We start from the raw sequence: 8188 nt of genomic DNA, 5'->3' as shown, positions 1-8188 counted from the left end.
CTCTATTGCAATATGTCCTGAATAAAATCTATTTTTACCTCTTTAACTAGCTTTGTTTTCTTTAACACCTCTTTCAGGTGTTAAAGCCTCTTAAGTGAGGCTCATTCATAGACTATCTAAATGCTCATATATGTTTATTGTATTACCAATAAAATTATTTTAAATATAATTTAGCATTTTCCAACTTTCACTTAATAATAATTGTATCATTCAATAATTTTCATTCAGATATGTTATAAATTTGCTTCCAAAATATATATTTCTCTCCCTGCTCTGTTTATTTGTAATAACCCCTACCCCTTTAAATGATTGATTTTGACCTTAGATATTTCTAGCTTTGGTAAGATTTGAAAATAAAAATATTCTTGCTTATATTTCATAAAATTATAATTTGAGACCATCCTTTAATATCCGATTAAAAAAAGCTCTTTTATAGTGTGTGCATTTCTATTAATAAAAGAAGTAATATAAAGTCGTTTTAGAATACTTCTTAAATTGTCATGATAACGATAGGGGCATTATTCTCCTCAAAACATTTTATATATTAACATTATTCTTCTTTACATTCCATCGTTTGAAATGCCTTACAATATATTCATATTTATGAAAATAGAATGCAGAAAAATGCATGGGCATTTTTACCTTCTTTTTGAATGTGCTTTCTTACTGAGTGCTATCCAAACATCTAACGCGGTAACTAAAATTGTAAATGATCTACAGTACTTACCCTTATTGTCAAACTTTCCCTTCTCCAATGTAATATGGTAGAAATTAAAGAAGTAAATAAGTTACAATGTATCTGTTATTTATCTTGGCAAGTTACTTTATAACAAATATATTGCCGTATAATATAAAGAATTCACATAGTCTTTGAGCTATTTTACTTGATTTGTATTCTAGAAAAATGCTCAGATTGATCTTCTGTCTTCTATTCCCAATGATTCTTTGTATGTTTCTTGTGGCAGTGTCTTTCCACGAGTCAAAGGCATTCTATTCTATTTCTGTATAGACCAATACTGCTGCCCTCTTTAAGACCTGGTTCATTTCCTCCAAATGACTACTGGAGTTAAAAAGGAATTGCCAATTTAGTAATCGCCTACTCTGCCCACTCCCTGCCAGTTTCCCCCAGGTCACCCTTTGATTGGATGAGAAATTTATGCATTTTTGCACAAGTCTAATCAGAATGCATGCAGAAAAACTCACTGCACAATGGAGATGACTGTAAAAGCCCCAGAGTTTATGTAAATAAGGGGGTGTTCGAGGCAGCCAATCTAGGACTCAAAAAGCTTGATTTGAGTGTGCCCAAGAATAGCTATAGAAAAGCATCCCTAGTTTGCATTTTTGCAAATGAGTTCTCCTTGCCGATTTTTGCATCAAAGTAAGTTAGTTCAACTCTTTAAAGGCACACAAAAGCATTACAGAAAGCACTTTTTTTTAAAAGTACAACCAAGGACTGAAAGCTAATTAAATTAATCCACATTTTTTAAGAGCTCTATAATTACGTATGGAAAGTGAATGTAAGTGCTTTCTTTGTCAGAAATCAATTCAATCATCATTAAAGTCCCTAAAAAGAATTACCTCTTATCCACTCCTTCCTTCGGACTTATAGTAGTCAGTCAATTGTATTAGATGTTAATACACTCAATCTCACTTCTGTTTATTTTGTAACATTTCTACATAAAATATTCAGTAAAGTAAAAATGGTGGTTTTCTCAGTTCTTATTTTGCATCATACAGAACCCACTAAAAATGCACATATTTCAAAGAGAGTTTTTGAAAACTGTCCCCAAACTGCCATATTATTCTAAATTATTTGGTATTTTGGATATGCTCAATATTAATTTTGTTATAGCATAAAAACATTTGTTTGTCAGTGCTCTCCAAAACTTCTTTTTTCCCCCTCAAGGAATGGTCGTATTTGAGGATATATATTTCATCTTAATTGCAGCTGTGTAAAAAGATCATCATTTAGAGGTGACTTTCTCCTTTTGCTTCCGTGCCCATAAGGGTAAACCGCCTGTGGTAAGTTGAAAAATGCCATACACACCCTAAAGATACGTCTATGTCCTAATCCCTGGAAACAGTAAATGTGACTTTATTTGGAAACAAAGATCTTTGCAGATGCAATGAAGTTAAGGATCTTGAGAGGAGAAAATCATCCTAGATTATCAGGATACGCCCCAAATGCCATCACAAGTGTCCTTATAAGAGAGAGGCAGAGGGAGATTAGACACACAGGCAGAGGAGAAGGTGATATGAAGACAGAGGCTCTGAATGGAGTGATGAGGCCACAGCCAAAGGATGCCCACAATGCCGGCCGCTGTCAGAAGCTGGGAGAGGTGAGGAATGGATTCTCCCTCAGAGTCTCTAGAGATAGTACAGCCCTTCTGACATCTTGATTTTGGAATCCTGGCCTCAAGAGCTGTGGGAGAATAAATTCTGTTGTTTTAAGCCACTGAGTCTTTGTTCATTTGTTACAGCAGCACTAGGAAACTCAGTCTCATCCCCAAACCACTCCCCTCTGGTGAAGGCCTGGTCATCTCTTTCTCTTTCTTACACTTTCCTTTGAGTGTCAAATGTCCAGATGGGTAAGGTTCAGGTGTGTTGACAAGTTAAAATTCTTTCAATCTTCTCTTTATTTTCCCTACCTCAAAGTCTGAAACTAAAATCTGAGATTCAAGTTTTTCTGAGTGGGGAGTAAGTGGCCAAAATAAAGTTCCTTGTCTGAAGTTATTCATTTTTAGGAAAATGGGATTCTGTATGTCAGACTCTTCAGTTACCATATTTATCTGAATTGGAGTTTGGGGCAAAAGCATCAACTAATAATATGTGTATTGTGGTATTTACTATTTTTATTCTGTATATTTTTCCTACATTATCTTATATGTTGTGGTGATTAGTCCAACGCAGTATTTAGATATTGTTATATCTTCTGGCCAATTATTAAATAAAAATAGTTAACCATAAGTAAAGGAAGTTTGCTACTATTTCTAGTAAAATTATGAAACTGGATATTTATGGTAAATTATTATTATGGTAATTTATGAATAATTATAAATTATTATGATTATTATTATAATAGGAGTCACTACACTACACAGGTAAAGCAAGGTTTTTTCAAAATTCTGCCAGTAATCTATCTTGTCAGTTTAAGCAGGGGGAAAAAAGAAAAAAAAGAAGAAAAAACAGACAAACAAAAAGCCCAGTTTAAAAGAAACTCAGGTATGTAATAATGTGTTTCTTTATGTGCCACTGAAATTGTGTATTAGAAATGTAAAGTGAACTGTTAAAGAACCAGTGCCCAGAGCAAAAAAACCAGAGAGAGATCTTAGACCTAAAGCAAGTCAACATATTGATATATCTGAGGGCTCTGAAGTTGTTAGTACTTGATTCAAGGCAGAAGTGGAGTTTCTCCACTCTTCATCTTCAAGTAAAGACGAATGGGCTTTCATAATGGACCTTGCTCTGACAATGGGAATAAACGACTATGATATCTGAACACTTTCAAGGAGACCCAGAGATTCAATATGCAAAGTCTTTCATTTTATCATTGAAAGTGCGGCCTTGGATTATTACTGACAACCAAGATGCAGTTAAAGTAAAGGTCACGCAGACTATTGACAATAATAAATTTTAAGATTTGGTATCTTTTTGCTGAGGCCTTCTCCAAGTCATTCATAAAAAAAAAAAAAAAAAGATAAAGAAAAGGGAAAAAGAAAGGAAGAAAGAAAAAGAAATAAGTATTTTGCTCTGGTGCAGTTTAAAACAACATATGCATTTTCTAGATTATTTATGAATAGCAAAAAACTGGTTTTTAAATTGTGTAATAAAACTATTCTCTAAATTCTTAATTAAGGACACCAAATCCTATAAAGACTAGTAGTATAATGTAACTGAAATTAGTATATCTCCATATTTTGATATGGACGATATATAATAGGAAGTTTGTTTTTTATTATATATACCTGAGATTAATAGATCATCCAAGTTTTTGACTAATTGCCTCTTTTAATTATTTATTAAATATTTCTTGCCTCAAAAATAATGACAAAAATATAGCTCTTAAACACATTATTAAACTGTTGTTGAAGTGATCACAGTTAAACTGTATGGAGAATTAGAAAATGATTTATTTTCTTAATCAAAACTTGTCTTCTCCGTGTAGTAATATATTTCCAAAATTACAACTCAAGATAAACTTTATTTAGGACTTTACTTTTATGGATAGCAACTTTCTTCCTTGTTTGTATTGCCCTTCACTTTTCACTTTAATTTACCAATTCCCTGTGTTCGCCATTGTATATATTTTCTGATCTGCTGCAATACAGGAAAAATCAATTTGATTTAAGGATTATTTACTTATTTGAAAGACTATCTTGGAGAAACTAAAACTTTCTGATTACATAAACAAAGAATATAGCATGCAAAAATACTTGATTGAAAATATAAAATCCCCCTCCCAAAAGAAAAGTTTGACAGTTTTTTATAACATAATGAGATCAACATTATAAGGGATGACAGAGGAAATCTTAGACATCACAAAAATTAGAGTGTTGCTAACAACGAATATCTAAAAACGTCATTAAAAATGGATGCCATCAGCTCAGCCTAGGGCTCTTCTGTTTGCACTCGTTCCCCCTGAGGCACCATTATTAGCAACCCCACAGGGAAAATTGTCAGAACTATTGTTTAATCATAGATATATTAATTTCAGTTACATTATGCTACCAGTATGGAAGAACATAAAGGAAAACTTTCCAAAAAGAGGTCCACTCCTGGCAGGGACACAGATTAATAATGATAATCTCTGCTCCTAACTCTGGCACAGCCCTTTAAGAGGAGGAGTAGATCCAAACATATCTTTACTGTGTAGATTACAAGTACACAGAGCAGCTGAGTAATGTTTCCTGGAAGCGTAGACCTTCAGAGCTCGGGCTATAGGTGTGATATGCCACATGAACTTAAAGTGTACATTTTAACAATCCATTGCCATTTAGATTTAGACAGTGACAGAAGACAGTTTAACATCTCACTATAATTTAACAAACATACTAATCACCTAACATCTCACTATAATTTAACAAACATACTAATCACAGTGTCATCTTTGGGTGGTATCAAGTGTTGAAGGAATAGTCTGCACTGTGATAATTGCAAAAAGACACATACCCAGATTGCTTTAGTTTTACAGATATCATGAATATAAGCATTTTACATGATTTATTTAGAAAAGCACATTATGGCAATGGAAATTAAGAAATGTTCTATATTAATAATTATGGCTAATATTAAAAAGCAGAGAGATTGCACTCAAAATTTTCCTATTGAAAGCTGTATAGTAGATCCTGGTCCCTGGTGCAGTTCCACACTATTGGTTTACTGGATATAATTTAGTGACTCCATACAAAAAGACCATAAATGTAGAAAAAAAGAAAAGTAATGTAGACAATACAGAATTACTCTGTTAATAGTAATAATATTAATAATAAACCTGTATTGAGCACTTCTCCTATACCAGGCAATGTCTCAGCTCTTTACATGTATTAAATTATTTAACCATCTCAACCACCTATGCATTAGGTGATTATTAATTTCTGTTTTAAATAAGAAGAAATGGAGGCACACAGGTAAACTTGGTTAAGTTTACAGAGATATGGGAGGCAGAACCAGGATTCACAGCATGGTGACTTGAATCCTGGGCCATGGTACATGGATTTACCTGTAAATTTGTTGAAATGCCTTGGAGGTTAGAAACTTCTCTCTTCAGTACAGTGTTGCTCCATCAATTAAAACATGGTATTTTAGTTGAAAAATTGACATTTCAAAATGACCGATGGCCAGAATGCTAAGGATACTGTTGAATGCATACAGAATGGCATGGAAGCTACGATAGTGTTTGAAGCCAGATTTTAAGTTATCTTTTGCCTCTTGACTTACTCTATGTGTATATTGGTTGTCAGCCCCTGTGAGCATTGGTTTCCTCATTTCCACAGTAAGGGCGTTAACACTTCCTCAGAGCCTCATTTTGAGGATTGAACTGCAGGCTGTACCTAGTTAGTGACTAACCTTTTTGTGAACATGATCGTTATTTTTATTAATATTAAAAATTGCAGGTTAAAGTTGAAATACTTTATCATTTATTGCAACTATATGAACATATTTTCTACAATACAACTCATGGAGCTGCCACTTCAAGATCTTAGCATTAGAATTTGTATTTTTATTTTCCTATAAAACTTCCCTGTGTTGTAATACTTTTCACTTACAGGAGCTCTGTCTCTATTTAAGGGCTGAAGCTTTCATTTTTTTTCTTTTGCTGAGGAAGATTCACCCTGAGCTAACATCTGTTACCACTCTTCTTCTTTTTTGAAATGTGAGCTGCTACCACAGCCTGACTAACAGACAAGTGGTCTGGTTCCGCATCTGGGAACAGAACCTGGGCTGTTGAAGTGGAGCGCACCGACCTTGAACCGCTAGGCCATTGGGGCTGGCCCTGAAGTTTTCTTTAGAGTATGTAAATCACATAAGTAAGGCTCACATTTTTTTAGCTATCAAATCTAGATGTATCAAGCTCTAATGAATCCATAGGAACCACTCTTTCCTGATAACAACACTACTTGAACAATTAACTAGGAGGACAAGACACACACACTCAAGTCTATTTTATTTTACAATAGTCTGACACACCAAAATATTCTAATTCCAGATTTCTAGTTTTAAAAAAGAAATAAGAGGCAATGCAGCTACTCATTTTATATGCCCATGTCAAGTGGTCAGAAAAATTCCATTTGATTTATTCAATAATCACTTATCGAATGCTGAGAATTTGATAGACTTGATTAACTATTCTAAACATCAAAATAATCAATATTCAAACTAGCCCCTAAAAAGTTAATTAATCTGATTAATTTGGGGACAAAGAAATGAAAATATATTTTAAAAAGCTACCCTTTTAAAAAAATTATTTGTTTAAATTGTCATAAAATATACATAACATAAAATTTACCATTTTAACCGTTTGTAAGTGTACAATTCAGTGACATTAAGTACATTCACATTGTTATGCATTCATTACCACCATCTATCTCCAGAACTTTTTTCATCTTGAAAAACCGAAACTCTATACCCATTAAACAATAGCTCCTCATTCCCCCTTTCCCCAAACCTGGTATCCACCACTGCATTTTCTGTCTCTATGAATTTGACTACTCTAAGTACCTCATATGAGTAGAATCATACAGTATTTGTCCTTCTGTGACTGGTTTATTTTACTTAGCCTAATGTCTTCAAGTTTCATCCATGTTGTAGCATATATCAGAATTTTCTTCCTTTTTAAGGCTAATATTCCATTTACATATCTATAATGTTTTGTTTATCCATTCATCCATCAATGGACACTTGAGTTGCTTCCAACTTTTGGCAATTGTGAATAATGATGCTATGAACAAGGATGTAGAAATATCTGTTCATGTCCTTGATTTTAATCTTTTGGGAATATACCCTGAAGAGGAATTGCAGCATCACTTGGTATTCTGCATTTAATTTTTTGAGGAACTGCCATACTGTTTTACACAGTGGTTGTACCATTGTATATTCCCACTAGCAGTGTGCAAGTGTTCCAGTTTATCCACAGTCATACTAACACTTATTTTCTGTTTTTGTTTCTAATAGCCATCCTAATGAGTGTGAAGTTGTATCTCATTGTGGTTTTGATTTGTATTTCCCTGATGATTAGTTATGTTGAACATCTTTTTATGTGCTTATTAGCCATTTGTATGTCTTCTTTGGAGAAATGTCCATTCAAGTCCTTTACCCACCTTTGAATCTGGTGTGTTTTGTTTTGTTTTTATTCTTGAATTTTAGGAGTTCTCTGGATATTCTGGATATTAATTTCTTATCATATATGTGATTTGTAAATTTTCTCACCCATTCTGTGGGTTGCCTTATTACTCTGTTGATAGTGTCCTTTGATGAACAAAAGTTTACTTTTTATGAAGTCCAATTTGTTTATTTTTTGTTGTTGTTGGTTTGGCAGAAATTGTGGGATGGTTGATATTTGAGGCCAAGCTTGTAATAAACAATAACTTCTAAAGTCTATTTGTAAAAATAGATTTTTATTTTAGACCCCCAGTAGGGAGTAAGTAGGAAGAGGATAGAGCTGACATATTTGTGTTTACCAAACATGAAT

Source organism: Ceratotherium simum, chromosome 12 (genome assembly GCF_057802395.1).
Source record: "Ceratotherium simum simum isolate JZ-2026a chromosome 12, ASM5780239v1, whole genome shotgun sequence".
NCBI lineage: Eukaryota > Metazoa > Chordata > Mammalia > Perissodactyla > Rhinocerotidae > Ceratotherium > Ceratotherium simum.
This window is presented reverse-complemented; position numbering follows the sequence as displayed.